The sequence below is a fragment of the Cyrtonyx montezumae genome, unplaced genomic scaffold (genome assembly GCF_038088225.1).
Source record: "Cyrtonyx montezumae isolate F1298 unplaced genomic scaffold, pur_monq_1.0 scaffold_5, whole genome shotgun sequence".
In the NCBI taxonomy this organism is placed as follows: domain Eukaryota; kingdom Metazoa; phylum Chordata; class Aves; order Galliformes; family Odontophoridae; genus Cyrtonyx; species Cyrtonyx montezumae.
In genome coordinates this window covers 8,318,631-8,342,728 of record NW_027072056.1, presented here as the reverse complement: position 1 = coordinate 8,342,728, position 24,098 = coordinate 8,318,631, and positions in this window count along the sequence as shown.

Here is a 24,098-nt window from a genome sequence, read left to right as displayed (position 1 = left end):
TTGAATGTTTATTAGCCATTTTTATTATGATTTTAAAATTGAAAGTGCATTAGAACGTAGCCAGCAGTATGCTCAATCTTATTCTTTTTCTCTTAGTTATAAACCCTAATGATTCTTGCTGGAATTTTCCTTAAGGACTGAGTAGAATGAGTAAATGAGATCTGATTTAAGCTGTTTAAAGTGAATATCCATGCTCAGTGTATTTCATTTGCTAGAAAGCAATATTCAGGCCTTGCTGTGGTATTCCTTCTGACTCTTAACAAGGCCTTGTCCTCAACTTAGAAAAATTCCAGCTTTTTCAACTTCTTCTTTGACCAGACATTCTGTTAGTTCAGAGGGGTTTGCACTAACATGTTGCTTTAGATTAATGTGAGGTAGCTTCAAATCATTGGAGGTTTCATTCTGGAAAATAATTTGCAAAGCTGTGTATCCTAAATGGCTGTCCTCCAAAGTCTGGAATTTTAATCTCATTTCCCATAAATGACTGGCAACAAGAGGATGTATTATTTCTTTTTCCAGGTACTTATAGTGGGAACATAAGGGAAAGGGCCCATTTTTCCTTTCCCATATAATTCACGTGCGCATATTCAAGAAATTAATTACAGGTAAAAAAAATAATCATAATAATTAGCATAATACCTGTTATTGCTTGGAAGTGATACTGTGAGATGTGATGCATCCCCAAGAAATGTGTATAGAGATTTATTTTTATATTGCTTCTATGACAGTTGTTGCTCTCTGTTTGGATGTGGCTGCAAAGGAGTCCCATGTTGGTCTCACTCCACCTCAGATTGCAGACAGCTAATTTCAAGAGAGCTGGAGTTACATGGATGGTGATTATTTTTCAGAATCTAATGTACAGAACCCTAGTGCAAGCAGTGTGTATGTGTGCAGGCTCAAAACTAGGAGCGGAGTCAGGCTGATAAATCTGTGCTTGTTATCTTTGATCCTCTCTACCCACCCCTGCAACCTGGGAATCAGGGAAGTGCCTAAAAAAAGTACATATGGGATCTGAAGTATGGACTTCTATTTTCACAGTCATCTATTACCTACATAAAATCCCATGTTTGTGGACTTACTGCTCTTCATATTGCTGTAATTGCCTTCGTTTATCTCTAAGTGCTTTAAGTATATAATTAAAATATAGGGCATCTTCCATCCTAATTTTGACAACTGACAGTCACACATGAACACTGCAGAGGATAATATTTTTCATATATGTGAGTTATTCCTTATTATCTGAGGGAGCTGCTTATTCCTCAGCTTCATCCTGTGTCAGTGATCATCTCCCCTAGTCATGTGAATGGGAAAAGGTATCCAGCTCCTTTACAGAAATAATTTCCTCTATTTTTTTCCATTCTGAGGTGATAGAAAGAGGGCAAGCAAAATATGATGGAGTGTAGATGATATTCTTAAATATTAATGAAGAACTTTAAATATGTCTTGCCAGAGACATTAAACTAATCAGGATCATGTTGGGCCATGCAGTCTACTAGATGTGGCAGTGGGAATTAATTAACTTGAATCCTATTTTTGGTTTTGCCACTGACTGACTGGTGTGACCGTAGGCCACATATTTAATTCTTTTGTTGTTGTTTTTTTTTCCTCTTACATCTAGCCTGTCTTGTCTGCTTAGTTTGTGAGCATGTTTGGACAAGGATTGTCCCTTGTGGTGTTCATATAATGGCAAGCTACCAGGGTTCCAGTCTTAGTTGGAGCTTTGATGTGCTACCTGGGTATAAAAAGATTATAATGGTAGTAGAATTATTCCAGTTTATTTTGCACTTTTTGCTTCTTTGACTTAAGCAGCATAGAGGAAATCAGAGTGGGTACCCATGCATTCCTGCAGTGAACATTATTGAGATATAGAAATGAAAATAGTCATAACAAAGAATGTGTTGGAGCCTTCTGTACAATCCTGGCACCATTTGCATTGTAACAACTCTTTGGGCTGAATTGGCTTGAGGATAGAGACTGTAATGCTTTGAATGGAAGCCACAGTCTCTGCAAGACACAAAGTGAACCGTAGCAGGCTATTTCACTTGTGCTAAACACTTGTTTTCACAGCCACTATGCTTGTTGGCTTGCTCAGCAGAGTTGTCACAAGCTATATGTTCTTTGGTACTGAATAACCCCATCTCTTGTGCAGGATCCCCTCTGTGCTGGAGAGAAGTCTCACTTATTTTTGATGGGATTGTGAAGGGAGGAGAGATGAACTAAACAGCTGATCTAGTAGTCTGACAAGATTTTTTTGAGATCAAAAATGCTTCAAAGGATTTTCTCAGTTCAAATAAAATCAGAGGAATAGTTCTGGAAAGACTATCGTTCTAATGTGCTTAATTGCACTCTGAATGATTTTTCCAGTACACCTCTGGATTTTTCCAACATTACCGTATATATGGTTGCTCTCACAGACCCTGTGTGATCAGCCCTGGTGGGAGTCGGTTGTTCATGGTTCCTGCTGCTCTCCAGGGTGGCAACAGTACAAGGCATTCTTTGGGCTGCATTAGGTAGGCACTTTTTTCATGCCCTGGACATGGTCAGAGCTATATTAACCTGCCCTATATTATAAGATACATCTTTGAGCGATATTAGAAAGGGAATGGGAATAAAACTAAACTAGCTATATTCTGCTTAATACTTTTATTTATATAAAGAAGAAAACACAACCTTAGTTCAGGAATAACTAGCACTGCACAGTAATGAAAGACTGTGGGGAGTAACTTCAGAGATTGAAGCTATGTCCACGACACGCTTCTTAAAAATGGTGAGTAGTAATTTATACTGGCTGTAATTTCACAATACTCCTGCAGTAGGAATAGGACTGAAGAGAACAGTTTAGCAGATAAGAAATTCACTTGTGTGAACACACAGTGCTATTTTACACATGGTAATGAATGCACACTCCTGCTGGAGCAGTCACTTATCCCTGGATACTGGCATAGCTGTTACTTGTCCTCATGTTTCTTATGTGCAAGCTTTGTGTGTGGGTCCCAGCATGGCTGCAGAGTCTGTGTCAGATGTCTTGTAGAGAAAAGAAGTATTCGAGGCTTTCAAAACTGACTCTAAGAACCTTGGTAAAGTGTTAGAAGTACAATCCTCTAAAAGTTTGATATAAACATATGCTAATCCTATAAAATTGAGTAAAAGCTGATCTGTATGGTCTGCTCTGTGAATATGTTCTTGTTTGCAATAACTCCATATTATGCTGTTGATCCAAAAATCCTGATTGTCCATAGTGCAGTTTTGAAGACTTAAATGGACCAATTCTATGAGACTTTTGTGAGGAGACAAGAAAGGGAAGTGTGTTAGGACTTGATCAACTTGGAAATGAAGCAGCAAGTATGACACTTTGCAGACTGGTGCTAGAAAGAATGTGTTATCTGAGTGGCAAGACTGTACTACCTAGGTAGGAATAACTGCATACATCAGTGCAGGTTACTGGCTGACCTGCTGGAAAGGAGCTCTGCGGAGAAGAACCTGTGTCCTGGTGGATAACAGGTCGGCTATGAGCTGGTGCTGTGCACTGGTGGTCGAGAAGGACAAATGTATCCTGGGATACATCAAAAAGAGCATGGCCAGTAGAGGGATGGAGCCAGGCTCTTTTTGATGGTGCCCAACGACAGAATAAGAAGCAATTGGCACTAACTGTAATGCAGGAAGTTCCACATAAACATGAGGAGTAAAATCTTGACTGTGAGGATGACAGAACACTGGAACAAGCTGCCCAGGGAGGTTTTGTAGTCTTCTTTTCTGGAGATATTCAAACCTTGGGTGCTTTTTTGTGTTACTTACTCTAAGGAACATGCTTTAGGCAGAGGGTTGGACTAGGTGATCTTCAGAGGTCCCTTCCAACACCTACAAGTCCGTGATATTATATGCATTAGACTGGGAGGAGAGATCTTTACAGTGCTGCCCATCCTCATGTATGCAATTTTGGCTCTGAAAGCTTGTAGTGGTAAGAGTTGATCTTGTTCTCTGTGGCTACTGTAGTGTCACACTAACTAACACATATATTAGTATCCTGAAAGACATAACGGGACATACAATCTAGCTTTCTCATGGCATTTGGGAAAAGGAAGAGGGAATGTAAAAGAAAAAAGGAAAAAAAGTCTGTCTCCCTATCCTAAGTGTAGTGAGTTTAAATGCATTGTTGACAAGAGAGCAAAATATCTTTCACTCAGTTCTGTTAATTGAACCCTGTGAAGGCCTTTATGAAAGCAAATATCTTGGGTGTGGGAAGGGGCTGCGTATGGGATTGTGCTGCAAATTATTGGAGATGTGGTGAGAGCTGGCTTCCTGCTACATGTTCCTACCAGCTGCAAGTACCACTGTGGCCTCTCAGTGATTATCCATGAGGTCAGAAAAATGTTCTGTTAGGAGCATGTTTATACTTGCTCTATTGAATAATTTGTCTTTAATTACTCTTTCCATATTGCCATCATTTTATTGTTAAGTCTCATTTTTCTTTCAGAATTACCATCAAAGGCATCACCTCGAGTCTTAGTTTCTCATTTGCTATTGATGTGTCATCCTACAAAATTAAATGAGGATTTATGATTGCTGTATATCCTTAATCAGCTCAGATCTTACATATTAAGTGAATTATCATGATAAATTTGGCATGTTTCAGTAAACAGTTATATTCACAGTTGATAAGAACAATTCTAATCTATGGAATCATGGATTTTGTGTGAAAAACAGATTCTGATGGGCACCTCTTGGGAGTCTGTACAATCTGAAAGTCTTTGAAAATGCTAATTCCTCCATACTATTACAAACAGCAACTTTCACTAAGCAGGAGACAATTTCTGTCACTGAAACATGGGTTTACAGTCGAAGTTTTCCACAGTGGCATAGTGAATTAAATCTCTGCTGGATTGTGTTGACATAAATGGAATGGATTTAAGTAAAGATTAAAGACTGCCTTTGTTCCATAAAAATTTGAAACGCTTTGAAACACTCCACAAAATCCAGCATCTAGTCAAAAGGCCTTCTCATTAAATCACTGGTGTGAGCCACAGTCTATGGTTATCTGTTTACTTATGACATTCTCTGTTTTGACTCCTCTCGTAGATGTGTACAGAATAGCTCCTTGGGATGGGATCATCTTTGTTCTGTGTGTACAGAAACTAGTGTAATTGTTTAATGAGTGGACTCTGTACCGTACAAATAAATGGGTACAGAAAAGATGACTTTCATGGTAGATTTAGAGTATGTTTCAATGCACTAGATGAATCTTGTACACAGGTTTGGTCCTTTGGTCTTGCTTTTTGTTTCCAAATGCATGAGGACAAACTGCCTAGGACTTGACCCTGCCAGGTACTGAGCTTATTTAGGACCTGCAGAACTTGCTCAGTTCTGAATACAGGTTTTTTTACTCTCATAATGAAACTGTTGTGCCTTAGACATTGGCAGCTTGGAGTTTTCTGAAATGGCAAATGTTTTGGAAGAGACATTGCTGTCGGCTTTCGCAACAGTCAACTCTTTGGAAACATTCCTATTGAATAATGTTAAAAGTGATTCCAGTTTCTGTAATTTAACTCATCTGTATCATCAGCACCAATAAACGAAACCACTCCAGATTCCAAGCTCACCAAGACCTTGCCAAGAGCTGGCATTATACTCTGAGCCAAGTAGCTCACTATAAACAATGAGTATGGAGCTCAACAAGTGAGTATGTTCTTGCAGTGTGTGTACCTAGCTGGCGCCTGAGATGAAGAGCTCTAAATCCTGCTGTTACCTTCTCAGTTACATCAATTACAGTAGCTACCAAAGTTGTGCTGTCCAACAAAAGCATACACCTCCTAAAAGGTTACACAGGTATGATCTACTAAAAAAACAGATTGCAGGCGTTATTTCATATTTTAGTTTTAAGAGCTGTGAAAGTATTAGGAAGCTAATGGTTGTGTTTTTTCAGCTTCTGTGGGCATACCACGTTTTGCAATGCTACTGCATACCTTTAGAAGAATCGTTTTCCTCTTATTTGCATATCAGAAAATGTGAGTGAAGGGAACTATGGGTTTCTCAGAATCGGGCTTTGTTGCACTTTCATAGGATACATTTATGTACTGTGGATTGGTGTGAGTAGAAGGCCAAGCACACAGCATAACCAAAAAAATAAAATGGCACATTGCCTCACTTCAACAGGAAGGACATGATCATAAAAATAGCTATGCTTAACAGTAGAAACAAGTATTGGAGCAGGCACATTGTCGGGAGATCTGACTTCTTCCTCTCCCAAGGTGTCCCAGTGTCTTCCAGTGTATTTGTGCTAGAAGAGCCTGTTGCAAAGTGCACTAAAATAAACCACTGTCCTTTTAGTTTTGCATGCAAAATGTGCAGTTTAATAGGCACATGGCCTTGTTATAGCTTAATAGAAGCACAGTTTGTGGGTAATAGCTTCTATTAGTGTTTTTGCTTTCAAGTAAAACTTTAAGGCATTCTCAGAAACCTTTTGTATCTTTCTCACATCTGTAGTGGCACAGCTGTCCAATTGTAGTAAAGTATCAAGAGTTAATTTGGAGTCCTTTGTTCTTTCTTTTCGAGTGTCTTAACTCTTAAATCTGTAACTTGACTGACATATTGCTGGAAGAATAAAGAGTAAAATACAGCATTGCTTGTCTGTATCTGACAATGTAGATTTCTTGTGAAAAACTGAAGTACTGGATAGCGCCCAAAAGTAAAATCTTGTGGCAACTAAAAACTGAAGCGTTCTTCAAATTGGCTTCATCTGATATGTTACAAGCAGTTCTCAGCTATAGGATGAAAAAGGTGAAAATTCAGTCTCATTCAGACAGTAATTTAGAGGGATTGCAAACCCTCGCCTTTATGTTGAATTCATCCTCTTTGATCAGGGCTTGATTATCTTTTCAAATGAGTTTTATATGAGGGTAGTAACTTTGGGTTTCGCCCAGTGATTCGCACTGGGAGAGCATCTCAATTCTCCTCTCTTCCCTGCTTCTGCCGACAGGTTCTATCTGAGAAGCTTTTAGAGTGGTTCATGCTGAGAGTACCCACAGTCTGTAATTCACAGGGCCAGGGGGTTTTGTGGCTAGGCCCAGCTTTTCCTGAATACTTGTCACACAGAGTCATTTTGGGAACAAAATATCAACCAGGTGATCCCTTGACTTGTCCCTCCATGCAGCCTTGCCAAGCCAGCACCTATGTGGTGTGGTGTCATCTCCTTCCTTAAGACCATTTACTGCCGTTGCTGTGATGCTTCTTTCCCACATAGTTTTGTTTGCTTTCACTTTGGTTGGAATTCCAGAACTATGTCTTTGGAAATGTGGCACTTAGGATGATCACAATTTTTGACTTGAAGAAGAAAGGCATGTTTGTTCTTTGGAGTGCATTTCTGCAGCCAACAATGTGATGGCAGCTTTGGGGACTGGGCAGAGTTGTGTTAAAACTGCCTGGCACAAGTAATGGCAGGGATTCAGGGCCATGCAGAGCTCACTGGGATTTTTCCACTTTGGGATACTCCATTAAAACCTTCAGACTTTTTTGTACTTTGTGGACTTCTGTGTTGTCAGCAGCCACAGTGTGATCTGTGCTAACATTAGCTAAGGTACATCTGGCTGTGCTCCTGTCCCTGGGAGCCCTTCAGTGCCCCAGGACACTGAAGCTCCTAGCTGGAGTTGTGGGCCAGTGAGGTGGGTGCTCCCATAGCTTTGGTTTGTTTGTGGATTACTAAAATTCAGTCAAGAAAGCTGAATAAGAATTTTACTGCTACTTAGATCCAATCTGTTTTATTCTGAAGTAATGCAATGCTGTGTTTTGGTAAAGGAGCTCATTTCATGATACTGTTTAGGGAGGGTGGGCTTGTCCTCATCGCAGATGGTACCAAGAGCACCTGGCCTCCACAGCCAGGTTTAGTCTGCATCTCCTCAAGCTGTTAAAAAAAAATGTTGAATCTGAAGACATCCTCATCTTCAAGTCTTTGGGGGGATATGAATTTTTCTGTTCCAGTTTATTGCTATCAAATTTTATATTAAAAAACTGCTATGTATATATTTTTAAGATTCTTTTCAGGCTGTGTGCTTAGACTACAGGATGCATCACTTTTCTGAACGGTGCAACTACAATTCTGCAATTTTGACTATGTTACCTCTCACTCTGTGCAACAGGGCTCATTTTGATATGTTGATATGCACATATGGTACGTAGACATTTGGTGAATTCTAAAGGAATGACCTTCAAGACTGACATTCTTCTATATTTTCATGTTTTTGTCATGCTATGGTGGGTTTGTTCATTCCTCTTTCATCTCCTCTGAGTAAAAAACTCCGCAGTCTTCCAGACAGCGTCTCTCTCTCTCTCTATCAGACCATCTGTTCCCAGATTACAGATTTCTCTGCATGAGTACCAGGTAGCAGACGTGACTTTGCCCAATAAGTACAGCAAAAAAGGCTTTCACACACTCTCTGCAATCTGTGAACATATGATCAGTCTAGGATAACATGTCGTGCCAAACACACATAAGAGAAATTTATATGCAGTAACAGAATGAACCCTGAAATCAGGTACTTGGCAAACACAAACTTGGCATTTCCTCTGCATGTTTCAGAAAGGGACTCCTGTGACTGCAAGGGAATTCTGTGTTCCTGCCTTCAGAACATGTAACTCTTGGGTTTTACTTAAAGGGAAGCTGGTGGCAACACTGCCCTTTTTCAGACCTTGAGGTCTGTGTGGGCAGTGTCTCAGTAATGAGTTTGCCAAATGAAGGGAGTCACCAGAACCAGGGCACCTTTTTCTTAGCATCTTCACTGGATTCTGCCTCTTTTGTGAGTAGGATATAGAAATAGGTATCTCTAAGAGTATCTATAAATACATAATATACATATATCTAAGACCTTTTATCCCCTTTGCTGTTTCATATGACTCCTTAAAGGACTACATTTAGATAGAATATTCAGTTTTTTTTTGGATTGGAGGGAGTTGCCACTTACTCTGACGACCATCGAGCAATTGCCTGAAGTTGGTGCTGCTCTCCTTTCTTTTTAATGGTTGAAAAGCAAGAAGTTGGCTTAAAGTTGAAGGGTCTTGTGTGGGTACCAAAGACAAATAAGGCACAAAGCAACAGTGATGAGTTATCCTGTTATCTGTGGACCAAGATGAGTCTTTATCTGTGCTGCAAGGTATGTAGTGCAATATATTCCATCAAAAATAGATAATGCATTTAATTTTGGATAAGTGTTTGCATTAAATATCTTGTGTTAGTCTTGTGTTCTCCAGTGATTTCTATACAAATGAGAAGAAAGTCTTATACAAATTAATACCCAAGAGAAAATGTTACAGAGGTAGTAAAGGAATTTACTGTAAACTTTTAACTTATTAGATGTCTTTTATAATATTATTTGCTGCTCTGGAATTTCTGATGAGAAAAGGGACTGTCACCTTCTACATAGCACTATAAGAAAAGTAATTTGATCAAAGATTTTCCATGAAAGTGTGAGAACCTCGGTGTATCGTGTTTGTATGTGCACCAATATCTTCAGTATATAACAAAAGGAAGTAATGTTCAGGGAGTCAATGTTTTATTTCATATTTCATATGTGGACAACTTTTATCGCCATACGATATGTGCATACGTTAACAGCAAACTCACAGTTAAAATCCGACCTTGATCTCATATTTTTTGAGAGACATTCAGCACACTGAAACAATTCCTTTTGAGATCTTGTCCTGTTTATGTTCCATAATGCCTGATGGCTCCTGTGGGATCCTGAGCAGGATTACATTATACTGGACAGTAGTAGTAGATGTATAGTAATGTAATTGGGTGGCCAGAATGACCTCATGTCTCCTCGTGCTCATACTAATTTGAGTTGGTCAGTATAGCTCAAGCTTCATCAAGAGGGTTGAGAGGGCATTTCTGAAAGCTGTGTGCAGGGCAGCACCAACATGCTGATGTGGTAGGTGGCCATTAAGTCTGAGCCTGAGACATGGGACAGCCCTCATCCCTCTTTCTCCACTTCACTCTCTCCAAAACCAAGATCATTGTTCCAGAGAGTTCAGCATTATTTTTTCTTTAGCCCAGGGGAAAAGTACAAGGCATGGAATGCAGGACAGGAAAAGATCTGTCTTCTAGAGAAGGTAATTCACTTGCACAATCACAGTAGCAGACAATTGCTAAGCACACAAACATGCTTCAACATTTGAGTGCAAAACATAATTATCATCAGCATAAATGAAGAGATTTTGACTGTAAACAATTTATTCATTGCTGTTCTTTCCTAAAAGATTAGCTCCTAATTTGGAACAAATCTCCCTTCTTCTCCCCAGCGCTCCTCTGCTTTTGGAGAAAACAGAAAAAAAAAAAAAAAACCCACAAAAAAACCCCATTTCATGTCTGTATTGGTAATATCTTTGTTAGAAAACTGGCTTTGTTCTGAAAAGCAAAATGATGTAGGTGTGATTACCTGTGTGCATGGAGATCTGTCTTCAGCATTAGGCAGATGGTGTTCAAATAAATGTTGACTCAGGCTTCTGCATTTTCTCTCAAGTTTCTCACATCTTTATTCTTTAGTTTGTGCCACTGCTTCTGCAGCTTGGAACCAAATCTTCACTTTTAATGCTTTTTTTTTTTCTTTTCTGTCAATACTTCATCCTTCAGCTTTAATGTTACAATAGTACGTGGGAGGATTAGTTACACTGATTAAAATAAAGAGAGAGAATGAATTAATCTAAAGGCCAGACACCTTCATTAAGCAAAGTACTGAGAATAATATATATAATTAGCAAGACTTCTTCTTACTGTGTGCTCTAATGTAATATATTAGCCAACAAATTATTTTAAAATATTATTAATTGCCTTGAAATTGTTAGCTACTGCTGTTAATTGACAATTAGGGCTACTTTAAAAAGGGAGTTATTTCCTAATAATGATTGCATTTTAGACAGTCATACAGTACTTATCCATGTTTGCTTTCAAACTGTTTTTTCTGTTTATTCCATTTCATACTCTTTAATTCTTTTTTTCTTTCCCCCTCTATAAAATAGAAGGGCGCATAGAGGAACGCACATTCTATAAAGGTGTTTTCTGCTCTCATTTCTTCCAAGACAAACATTTTTCTCCTTTTTGATTCTTTGAGTGTGCAAATATTCTCTTTACAATGGACTGGGAGCCTATCTGCTCTTTGCTGTGTGCATCACTCTTTGCATTGTGCTTGTATTTCTCTACCAGGGAGTGTGGCTGATAGCAGCACATAATCTGACTTATTCCTAGAAGTATACTTTTCCATTTGCTGTTCATGCTCTCAGAATAATAATTACAGAGACCATGTACCTGTTTAATAAACTCCTGTTCTGCAAACTCTGTTCTCCTTTTACTTAAACTTTTGCATCCATTTTCTTCTATTATTATAAATTAACACATAGCTAATGGAATGACTGGAATGAGACGGAGGCTTTGGCAATAGAGGAGTGTATGCATAGTAATGTCCAATTGTGATCAAATGCTCTTTTAACTATGTTGCCTGTAGGTTACCTTTCCTTCTTTGTCAAGGCTCCATGTTTACAGAGTATTGTGGCGAAAGAACAAATAACAGAAACGTGGGTTTGGCTTTTATTGCGCTTGCTGTTGTGCTTGTTTTGAACAGCAGGATGTAACCTCTGCCTGAAAAAAAGCATGTGGGAAATCCTGCACTATCCCAGTCCTGCATGTGACAGACTGTGATCCTTGTTTAGCCTGTCCTATCTATAACTAATCTGGTTGAGATCCCCAGTGAACCTAAGGAACTTAGGGCTTACTGAGCTTCTAACACTCTTGTGGCCCTTTTGAGCACTCTACTTTTCATTTTCAGTGGTAGTCACTCTCTCTCACAGCAAGCTGTTTCAGAGATCTATGACCATGCCCACAGATTCCTACGGAGCAAATCAGATTTAGCAGAAAACCATAAGCAGATGGGTACATCTCTAGAATGATCTTGTCTTGGCTGATATGGGAATAAGGGAGGCTGGAACTTGATGACCCTTGAAGTCCATTCCAACCCAGGCAATCTTATGATTATGTTTTCACTTACAGTTAGGCTGGTTGAGACCCATTAACAAACAGTTGTCTCATTATGTTCACTAACATTAAAATGAAATTTTGAATGAAAACTTCTCCTACTATTACTAACTGGGATATAAACCATACCTTGCTAATCTTTGAAGAGGGCCGTAAGGAAGTGGATGAACAAACTGCTATAGGGTTTTTCTTTCTTTCCCATTCCTGTATACTATGAGATATATCTGCTGACCAACCAACAGGTGATCATCTCGTCCAACTGACTGAACCCAACATGCCAAATAAAGCACCATTTTCAAGTTTGCTCTAAGAATGAGACAGCTCTGCAGCACTGGGTAAACCTGCAGCAAGCAATTGTAACAGCTGACAGACCTGTGAGACTCAGAGTCTCAATTAGCCCAGAATAAATCAAGAAATACTCTGTATTATATAGGAGGAAAAGCTATCAGAAATTGAGATAGTATTTTTTTTTCATCAGATATTTATTTCTAGTAAATCCTAAACAAACAGAAGAACAGAAAGCTAGCTTCTGCACAAATGATGTTGCAAGGTAAGTTACAGTGGCTGTAAGGTGATCTGCTCTGATTACTCGTTGGTGGCTTTTTAATTTACATAATTTAATGTACTGTTGTAGCAGAATGAAGTTTTACTTTACCAAACTTAGGCTTGAAGGCATACAGAAGGCACACAAAACAGTAGAAATGAAAACTACAGTGGTAGTCCAGAGAATGTGCTGGCAGTGATGGGAGCAGCATTACTATTGCAAAGCGCAGAAAACAGTCCAGACACAATTTATTTGTGTCCCCTACGCATATGTACACTAGTAGCAAATTAAAACTCACGATTGCTAGCTCAGCTGCTTGGACCCATGAGTGTTCCCTTGTCCTAGTGAGTGGCTGAGTGGTGTTTTATTATTAGGGTTTGCTTCTTCTCCACTCTTTTTGAATACTTCCCAGTTTCTTCAGAATGAAAATACAAGATCATATAGTCCCTATGCTTCCAAATTCCCAAACTGAGGGTCTAGATGGTGGGGAGGGTATGTCTGTGCCGACAAAGCTTGATCCTGTGCACCTTGGTTTCTCCTGCGCTCATGCATTGCTTAAAACAGGAGTTTTAGTTGCAACATTTCCCCGGTAAAATGACTCTTTAATAAGATCTAGTGTGTGATCTGTACACACTGGTTTCCAAGTAAGTCCATTTAAAAATTGTTCAGCTTTCAGTTACATGTGCAAATATATTCTGTCTGTATCCATATATATTGAATAATGATATATCCACCCAGCAAGGTTTCACTGCAATGCACAGACAAATTTAAGAAGGGACCTAGTATTTTGACATCAGTAGGTTCCAAATCTGATGTTTCTACTTTCATTAATTATACTGTGTAGATATCAAAACTTGTTTCGTTGTTACTTACTATGTTGGTTTTTTTAGTTTCTGTGATGAATGGTACTTGAAATTTGTGGCCCAATTGAAAGGAATTATGTCCCAAAATGAAATAAAATTTCAAAATATTTCAATTTTCTCTGGAAAAGAAATGCAGGAATGTAATCAGCTGTATTCTGACACGTATCAAGTAGACTTCTGTTCACTAGGTTTCAGCTTCTCTGTACAACCTGAACTCTGTTCTTGCATGCAGTGTTTATGTATGTATGCATGAACATAAGTGGGTTGGTTTTTGTTTGTTTTTGTGGACCAGCCTTCTCTCTTATGTTATAGTTTTCTTTCAGCTCCACCAATATTTTAGCCAAATTACCTCATTTTACCTGAAGAAAGAGGAGGAATTGCATTCTGAAGGTGTGTGATGGAAAAATTGTTTCATAATTAGAGCACTTAGCTGCAAAATTATTCACAGAATGAGGATTTAGATCCTCCAGAATTACACCTCTTCCTTTCTTATTTTACTGCACATACAGGTATGTTGTTGCTGTTTATCTGTTTGTTTTTCCCTCATGAAATGCTTTAAGAAGAATGAGATTTTTTTTAAACTGCTTTCTTAGAACCCAGAATGTTAACTCTCCATTGTATTCCATTTTGTTCCACTGTGTTCCATTAGATCACTACATCACTCCAGAAGTGGGTTTTTTTTGTTTTTTGTTTTTTATACCAGACAATCTGCAATTCATGATTGTTAGATTCTGCATTTTTAGTGGTTTAAAATACTGACTTCAGAAGTATTGGTTATGTTAGATGTGCAAAGATCCATGGACAGAAATAAGGAAAAGTTCATGAGCAGTGCTCTCTTAAGTGGTAAAATGTAAATAATGGCAAATAAAAAAGGATACTGAATTATAAAAATCTCAATCAAATGAATTGATTTGAGTTTTTAAGAGTGATTGCTTACACCTTGAGGGTGGAAGTGAAAATATGTAAAAAAAAACCCCTCACCCAATTAAAGAAAAATGTCTCCTAAAAGAATTAATAGTAATAAAAGAAACAAAAGAACAAAAGAAAGAGAAGCTGTTTGTCTCATTGTGCTCCAGCTGGAAATTCTCTGTCATGAGGTAAAACACATCTGCCATGATATAAAATACATTATTAGAGGAGGTGTCCTTTAAGAAGAGATGGAGGGAACTTCCATTAGGTTTTGACTGTCAGTGACATATTAGGAAAATTACAGACTACTGAGAATTTTTATTTGTAAAAAATTCTCCCACTTGAGACATCATAGGTTTTGGCTAGTATAGGATTTTTTTTAAGATCAGAAGAGATGACTGTAATCATCTGCTGTAACCCCATGAATAAAATGGGCTGTAGCAATTCACAAAATTATTCAAGCCACAAGCTGGAGTGTGGGTTTTGGAGAAGTGCCCAGTCTTGAAAAGCAGAGTGTCTCAAAAACAAAAATAAAGTAACAGAATAAAATGTCTTGACAATATGTGACATCTGTACTTTAAGTGCCAGGAAAAGGCAAAAAGATCTTTACGAGGCCTAATCTATTGTTCTTTTGTTTGTTTGTTCATATAATTGTTTTAAAGAGCGGTTACTTCACTTGGCAACATTTAAAGAAAAGTGCAGGGAACATGATAACCACCTTCGAGGTTTTTTTTTTCCCCTGTGTAATATTACCTGAAGTAGTTGCCTTGGCCCTGACTTTTACCCCTTTTCTGAGATGTGCTCATTTCCTTTTCTTAAGTCCAGGGACCCACTGGAGAATTAATATCAGGCTCTGCAATGCAAGATTTAAAGAAGTTGTAGTGAAAGTTGAAACTCCTGCACGCTTCACTATTTGGTTTAATTTAGAAGTCAAGAATGGATTTACTTAAACATGTTATTAAGGAAACCTAAATGGCATGGTGTTCCTATGGAATTGTAACAAAGGTTTACATGGAGATTTGACTGAGGCTAGCACCGTAGTTTTATGGGAGTTTTACATGGCTGAAGGAGTAAAGCTGTAAAAACAAACAGCAAATAATTCCTTCCACTTATGCCCCAATTCCCATGTGAGCAGAAGCACCACTAATTGTCTTCTGGTGGTATTTATTTACTTGTTTTATTGTTTCATTCCATACAAAGTTTAATTTGGATATTAGTACGCTTTATGAGAATAAGTTAGGCCTGTAGATGTTATGCTGCTTCACAGGGCAAATGTCTATGTATTATGAAGAGTAGCTGTCTTATTTTCTGCATATTTCTGAGTAACAGGTGAGGATTTTTATACTGTCTGACTCCATAATGGTTTGTCTCCTGCTTTCTAAGCTTCCAAATTTTAATATGACATTTAGACTTTCTTTTTCTAATGCAGTCTACCAACTCAGCCTGCAACGTGTGCCAGGGAACAGGTGTATTCAGTATGCTAACAAAATCCTTCCAGAAAGGCACATTTCAAAGAAAGAAAATCCACATTCCCCAAACTATCTACTTTCAATGAAAGCAATGGTACAGTAAAGATTTAGGATTGTGAAGACCAGAAAACATTTTTGTTCAGTTCCTATTGAGCTCCTGTCTACAATTTTGTAACTTAATGCAAGCCCTCATGTAAATATAGCTGATTTCTATTTATTTGTTTATTTATTTTGCTTTTTGCACATAGGATAACCCACTCAACATTGTTTCTACTCTTAAATACTTGAATGAGCTTCTGACCATTTTATCTATACTGTTTTGAAATGACTTACTCTTGATTTGCATTAAAGTCAGTGGGACTTGTTATTTTAAGGAACACTGATTCCTTTTAGAAAATACCATCAGTGTCCCTAACATTTCCAGTTAATGAAATCCAGATTTGTATATGGTGCCTGCAGTTTTCATAGTCTTTCTTTGTATGTTGTACAGAGTTCTTTGGACCAAAGCAAGAATAAACAGTACCTTAAAAGCAGACAGCATCACTTTGCATGCCTGAAAATTATATAAAGCAAAGCTAATTAAATGGAGAAAGACCACTGGGCTTTCTGCAAATCTGATCTACCTTAAAGTATTTCCAGTGTTTGTGGTTTCCTTGCAAGTTCTCCCTGATGAGCATGTTTGTGTGGTTTGAAAAGCATACGTAGTATCTTTGTACATGTGATTGCTTTACTTTCCATGTGTGGTGGAGACATGTGGTATGGGTGGCTAGACTGTTACTGTCATGAACAGCAACCCCATTGTAGGAAAGAGATCCATCCCTTCCACATTTATTTGCAGCATAAAAAGGAGAACAGTGGCTTCACCTGGAGTATTGTGTCCAGTTCTGGGCTCCTCAGTACAAAAAAAGACAGGGATCCACTTGAAAGAGTCCAGTGGAGAGCTACAAAGATGACAAAGGGCATGGAACACTTCCCTTATGAGGAAAGGTCTAATCAGCCTTGAAAAAAGAAGACTCAGAGGGGATTTATCTATGGAGTGGGAGGCAAAGGGACGAGGCTGGACACTTCTCAGCAGTGTGGTGATAGGACGAGGGGAAATGGCCACAAACTGATGCACAGGAAGTTCTGCACAAATGTGCATGGAAACTTCTTCACAGTGCAGTGACGGAGCACTGGCACAGCTGCACAGAGAGGTGGTGGAGTCTCCTCCTCTGGAGATGTTCAAGACCCGCCTGGATGCCTACCTGTGCAACCTGGGCTGGGAGCTGCTTTGGCAGGGGAGTTGGACTTGATGATGCCTAGAGGTGCCTTCCAACCCCTACAAGTCTGTGATTCTGTGAAGATAATTATGCAGCTCCATTTTTAACTTAGATTTAAGTTTTCTGAGGGGGCTCTGTGGGTTACAGCAGAACTGTTATTTTTAGGATATTACAGATATTATGCAGGTTAATCCTGATATAAGCTGAAAGAAGTGATTTCTAGACTTCACAGTGTGAGTTTGATTTTCATTTGCACTGAGGCAATAGTCCCTTCAGTATGTCAATCTTGTCTAGATAGAAAGACATCTCTTCTTTTGATGTCTTGTCTCACAACTCATTTAGTTGAACCATTAGAGGAAAAGAATTGTTTGTTGTAAGAATTTAGCATTTGCCATCCTTTAATTAAGAACTGACAGATCTCACACCTACACATTTTGAAGTCACTCTACAAGTCTTGTTTTGCTTTGAATTTCCAGGAAAGAAACAAGAGGAAATAAAATGAAAATTCTATATACTGTACAGTTATAAAGATCTGCCCACGAATACGTAGTATCCACCCAAAGTTAAGGGGAGCCTTCCTGAAGAAGTGAAACAGTTTTGTTTGCTGTCTGTTATGGCCAGCTCTGAAAATGTTCCTAGACAGTCAAGTCAGTGAAAAGCTTATGTATAGAAGCAGTCATTTTTGTGGGTCAGACTTGAGGAATTGAACACTGCCTTTTTGCAGTGGGCTTCTAGATTTGCTTTATAGGAAACATTAGAGCTTCCTGCATGCATTGTCCATCAAAATGTCACTGTGCAGCCGAAGCTGAGTATTGGAGTTGGTTATAAGTATTGTCACTTCACCCTGTGGTAGATGTTGCTGTACTGAGAGGCTGAAAGGCCTGTCATGGGGATGAAAGCTAAACCTCTGCACAGGCTGCACCTAAAAAGATTATGTACTAATACCTGTTTCCAAAGGTTTACTCTCTTCTCTTGACACTTAACATTGCCTAAATTTATTTGCAAAGTGTACTATTTGTTCTGTAAAATGCTATTCTATGATGCTTTCAATCCTGTTACCAGGCATATAATGACGAATGATGTCCTTGTCAGCTAGTGCATTATTATGAATGTGTTTATCAGTGAACAAAGCAAATAGGTTTCAAGTTAGCATCAAAGATGCATGATTTTGAAATATCAAGCAGTTTTCTAATGGTCCTGCTGATTCAATGGATTGCACTTAACCCATGGAAAGACTAATACAGACATGATGTGACATCTTCCCTCTGACCACTACTAAAGCTCAGTACTTTGTGCTGTTATCCTGCACCCATTTGTCAACTATATCTAATTGATTAGGCTACTGTAACATTTTTATTCTCCACATGAAGCTCCCTCCTCAGCAATCTCTCCCTCCTAAAATATACATTAATCATTAATTACAAAATCAATGGGAGAGATAGTCTGGACATATGCAATTGATCACTTCCCTCTTCAGATTAGCATAACCTACCAATTCATTATGTGCAGTGAATAATATAGTTGCTACCACTGTGAAATAGGGCAGGTCACCTGCTGTAAATTCCTTAACAAAATGTTGTGTCGTGTCTTTTCATTCACCAAGTGTTTAGTGGTGGAGGGATCCATCTTCCTTTCTGATGCCTCCTAGTTCACGGCAAAGAAACGATCATAAATTTAGACAACTAAACACTCACGTTTCTTCTGAAAGCTGTAGTGATTAAATTGTGAGCTGCATAGTGCTGAGACTGCAGCTATGAGTACGATATTTTAGATAGGATCAAAAATGTTGGTCTGATGATGTTTCTTGCCTGAGAAAAATGATGTGAATTTAGGCCTCAATGTGCACACTTTCTTGTATTTTAGCATATTAAAACAGTGAAATTTCTCGTATGTTTTTTTCATTCTATGCTATGCTAGGATTAGAATCATCCATATCTCTTTCCTCAAGGAAACAAACTTTTTGTGCATGCTTTCCAAAATAGCTTCTGTGGTCTTTTAATAGCTACCATTTAATAACCAGATCAGGTATAAGGAGAGAACATAGCCTTTAAGAATCAGGAAAGGAGCTGACATTAAATAAGTATTCTTTTCATAAGTGAAAGGAAGAATAACTTGTGCTTTTTTTTTTTTCCTTAATATTGTTGTTTATTTTGTACCTTCTTCCAGGAGTTTCACTGAAATTTATCAGGCACAAAGGGGAATAGAAAAGTGGACAACAGGAATAAGGATTACTTTTCTTGTCAGCCTAAAAATTCTGAACTCTTTGTACTCAATATAACTTTATCACAAATTTCACGTACATGTAACAGGAATCATTGTTGTGAGAGATGACTTAGCTGTTTGGGTTGATTGGCATGTTTATAATTTCCATAAACATTAATGGAGATTTTATTGGATTTTAAGGGGAAGTAAAATAAATAAAAATCATTCCCAATTAATTCCCTTCACGAAGGCTATTCACCTCAGCAGGATTTGGGCCAGGCCTCAAGTTGTTCTCATTGACTTCCACAGACTTTGTTCTAGGATTTCTCAAAACATGTCCTATAATGTTTAAAGTAGGGTTACAAAATTGAAGGTACGACTTCAACTGAAAATGCATTACTGTTATATAGATAAAAAAGTCATCTATAAGAAATAAAGTAAGGAGAATATCTTAAACAGGGCTAATACTAATGGTTACAACAAAAGTCGAGCTAGTTTATGAAAGAAAGAATAATCATAATCTTATTTGTTGTCAGTTAGGGATAGGACAAGGGGGAACTGATTCAAACTAAAAGAGGAGAAGTTCAGATCAGATGTTAGGAAGAAATTCTGTATTCAGAGCATGGTGAGACACTGGCACTGCTGCCTGGAGACCTGTGGATGTCCCATCCCTGGAGGTGTTCAAGGCCAGGTTGGATGTAGCCTTGGGCAGCCTGAGCTTTGGAAGGCAAACAGTCCATTGCAGGGTACTGAAATTAGAAGATGTTTAAGGTCCCTTCCAACCCAAGCCATTCTATGTAATTATGGTAAAATTATCTGCATGCTTGAGATCCATAGATACATGCCTGAAACCAAAGAAGTCTTTAATTTTTCTATGTAATGTATCGTCTGATTTTAATAGCAATGCTGATCTGCTCTTTGAGCTAATGCTGCAATGCTCCAGTGTCCTTACCAATACTGTTTTTTTAGAACTAGGTACAGAAAATCACTGCAGCCTCTTGCTCTTCATATGTACTTTCTGAATCAGATATTTCTCTCCAGAAAACCTTGTGAAAGGATTCATTGATAAAGATCCAATTGCAAAATCTTAGTCTACAGCAGCGGTGGTGTATTTCTACACAGAAAATAAGTGCAAAGCGCATGTAAGGATTAAGTTCATACTGGTAGTGCTACCTCGGTGTCTTATATTTTCATTTGTCAAATATTATGGTTTCAGCATTACTTTTCACTTTCCATATTGAGGCTTACCTATGTTTGTTATCTCTCCAGTCATCTGTCAGGATTTCCTCTTTATTTTCCAGTAGATGAAACTTTGTGGTGTCACTGCACTGCAATCTTTGCAAACACCCCTTTGCTTCACCCTAATTTTACCAGTGTGTTCGTCAAATATTATTAGCCGTCTATCACATCTTTTCTGTCTTAGCCAAATTTTATATACAATCATATAATATAATGAGTAATACAAAAATTAATTATGACATATGGAAAAAGGAAAAACAGAAACTCTATCTGATCATTTCTGTGTGAATAAGGTTTTCGTATGCAAACAAAGTCTTTTTATGTGGGAAAAAAACAAACAAACAAAAAAACAACCTTGCGGATTATTGGCCTGTGTAACTATCCTCATGAAGTTTTCTGAAAGTTCATTATTGATTAATTTGTCTGTGTTGTAGTGTTCTTGCATTTTATTATGTACATATGTACTTGGTAGTCTTTGTAAAATACAGATTAATGAACCATACTTGCAAAAAGTTTTAAGACTTAAATGATTTGCTCTGGTTGTGTAATTACTCATTCTTTTTATTTCAAAAAAGAGAAAAATCGACTGGAGTGGATCTCTATTTGGATGTTGTTGGTGGGTTTTTTTTTTGTTTTGGTTTTTTGGGTTGGTTTTTTTTTTTTTTTTTGAGCGTATAGTTATCCTAATAAGCTGTTAACAGTACTTTTGGAGTCATTTCTAGCACTATATGTTGTGTGTTCCTCTGATAAACTAATGGCTTTGAAATTTTTTTGTTTTAACTTACAAACTTAATACATATATATATACATATATCTATATCCTGTAACTTGCTTGCTGAGTTTCAGTCCAGAGTGAAATTGTTATGGTTGAGTTACAAACCTCTGAAAATAGGGGTTTATAATGGAAATACTGACACCACTTTAGCTACAGTGGCACTAGCAGAGTGGTATAATATACACTAGAAATAGGAAACAAGATTAGAGATGACATTTAGGACCTGATGAAAAATAGTTGTTTTCCACAACCTGAAAAAGACCTTCTGGTCTAAGTATCATCTCTAGTCCTATTTTCCATTCCTATCATATATTCAATTAACCTATTTTTACATTATTATTGACATCATCTAGTCATTTTTTCAAGTACCAACTGAAATTTTGTGTTCCCCAGCTACTGTCATGGTGATGGGGAAAGGGACAAGGAGATTCAGCACTTGGTAATATTTCTGTATGAAAGACTCAGTCCTGAAGCTCACTGGATCCTTTGCCCTACTAGCTGTGGTGGTAAATCCCTTATAGGAAGTCCTTCACTTGCACCAGAACAAGGAACTGCAGGGCCATTGCAGATAGCAGGGCTATTGCTGATATGCAAACAACCTTTTCTAATGGCAAACTGAATGTTCACAATTAAATAGAGCTACCCTAGAACCTCTGGAAGCTATAACTTCCCAGTGCTGCCCCATTTATGTCTGAGTTTGGGAACTATCTTGTTATGGACATACTCCACTTTGGTTACCACTGTTATGAAGAAAAGGTAATAACTAAATTGAGATTATCATGTCTAGCTAGACACTTACTTTTGCACTGGCTGAGAAATTTTTCTGGCTTTATGATCCCTCTGGCAGAGCCAGCTTCCTTCTGCTGGAAAGTGGGTGAGGTCCCTCACACTTAACACCATTTCTCTGAAGAAATACAGGGATCCTGTGTGCCTACAGTACCACTGTTGGACCATTGGAGATAGACATACTGCACATCTGCTGTTGAAGGAACAGAAGAGTTGTTGTAAAGCATGCAACTTTGCCAAGGCCCTGGAGGAAAGCACACGTTCACATACAAAGAAACTCAGCGTTTTCTCATAGCAGTAACTAAGCTCTCAAAGCAATTCCTATAGTTCTCAGTGTTTAACTCTACTTCTTTCCTTAGTCATCTTCCAACACAGCTATTTCTGTTCCCTATTTCTTGCACTGCATCATGCAGATTTGATGTCTACTGTGATGCTATGGTATTGCTTTGCTAGGATCTTGCAAGCTTCATTCTCCATGTGGGGCAAAAAAGGGGACAATTAGTAAAGAAATTACTATTGCAGAACAAATGTAACCATGATTACTTCTTATACCCACCTGGATAACATCAATAGGAAGTAAATATTCTTGAGAAGATCATAAATCTATCCTGTCTATATTACTAGAATGAATAAGGTAGAATGTAGTACTACATTTTAACTGCATTTTCAGTACTTATTCTTACAATTCTTACAATTCAGTACAATTCTTATGCTGTAATAATAGTAGCCGAAGCTACAGGAAATGACTGCCCATTATTCAAGAAACGCATGCTTTCACAGTCAGTAATGAGGGTGAATTAATTGCTGAAGTAACTGCTTGTGGAAGATGCTTTGTTCTAATGTATTGAAAGCTGATATTAATGTAGAGATAAATGTAATCTTGAGTGTTCTGTGGAGGTACAATAACATATATTTTGTTTGTATAAACAGTGTCTTCTTGGCAGATAATCTGCAGGCAGCCGATTTAGCCAGCTACTAAATGCTCGAGGAAATCTGATTTGAATTGCACTCCATACTGCTGGTAAGTGGACAGGAAACAATTCATATCTAATCTAATCAATGGATTTTGTTTTTGTCAAAAAGAAATAGGAAAACTTGTTGATTTGTGTAGATCTTACAAATTTGAATGTTCAGAAAAAGAGATGAATAACACTTACTCTTTTACACAGATAATACATCTTAAAGCCTAGTCTGGCTTCTACAGAAAATCTGGAATATGAATGAATTGATAACGTTGAGTTTTCATGCTAAGTTTTCAATGAGATTTTGCCTTCGTTATGTGCACAATACCTTATTCAACTTCAGTGTATTGTTTATAAACACAGGAAAATGTTTTTCCTTAATTCTTAGGAAATGTAAATGTTCTTTTAAAAATGTCCTTTCTAGTGGCTACATTTTTCACAGAACAGTACTTTCTGCACAAGCCAAATGCATGATAAAGTCATTTGAAAAAATGTAGCATGATATTTTGAAATTGCTTTCATTACTGAAGCTGCTGTTTTTGTTACTGAAGTTGCTATTCATGGGCAGCAACTGGGAGACAGAGCGTTCTTCCAAAAACATGTTCTTGGTCATACAGAGGTGCAAATGTAAGACATGAAGAATGGTTGGAACAAAGGTCTGTGTTGGGAAGGTAAAATCCTCCTCTTCGGGATGTAATTGTGCTAATGGCTCCATATGGAGTGCTAAACTATTGCAGGAGGCATGCTGAACCTACCTGACACATCAGAACACTACATTGCACCAGTGATATTTCACCTGTGACAAACTCCTGTCACACTCCTAATCTGCAGAGCCAGAATAGGAGATCTTGAGAAAACATCTCTAGACACAGAAGCCAAAAGGAACTCTTTTAAAACAGTTCAAGAGATTGAGAGGGTAGTTCATGGTAACTTAACTGGATTCAGACAGTGTGATCCAACGGCACTCTGGTTTAAATGCTTACACCAGTTTCTACAAAAAAGAATAGTTCAAGTAAAAGAGACAATATTGCAACTTCTGTTAGAGTGCACAGGTAATTGTATCCCACCTAACTGGAG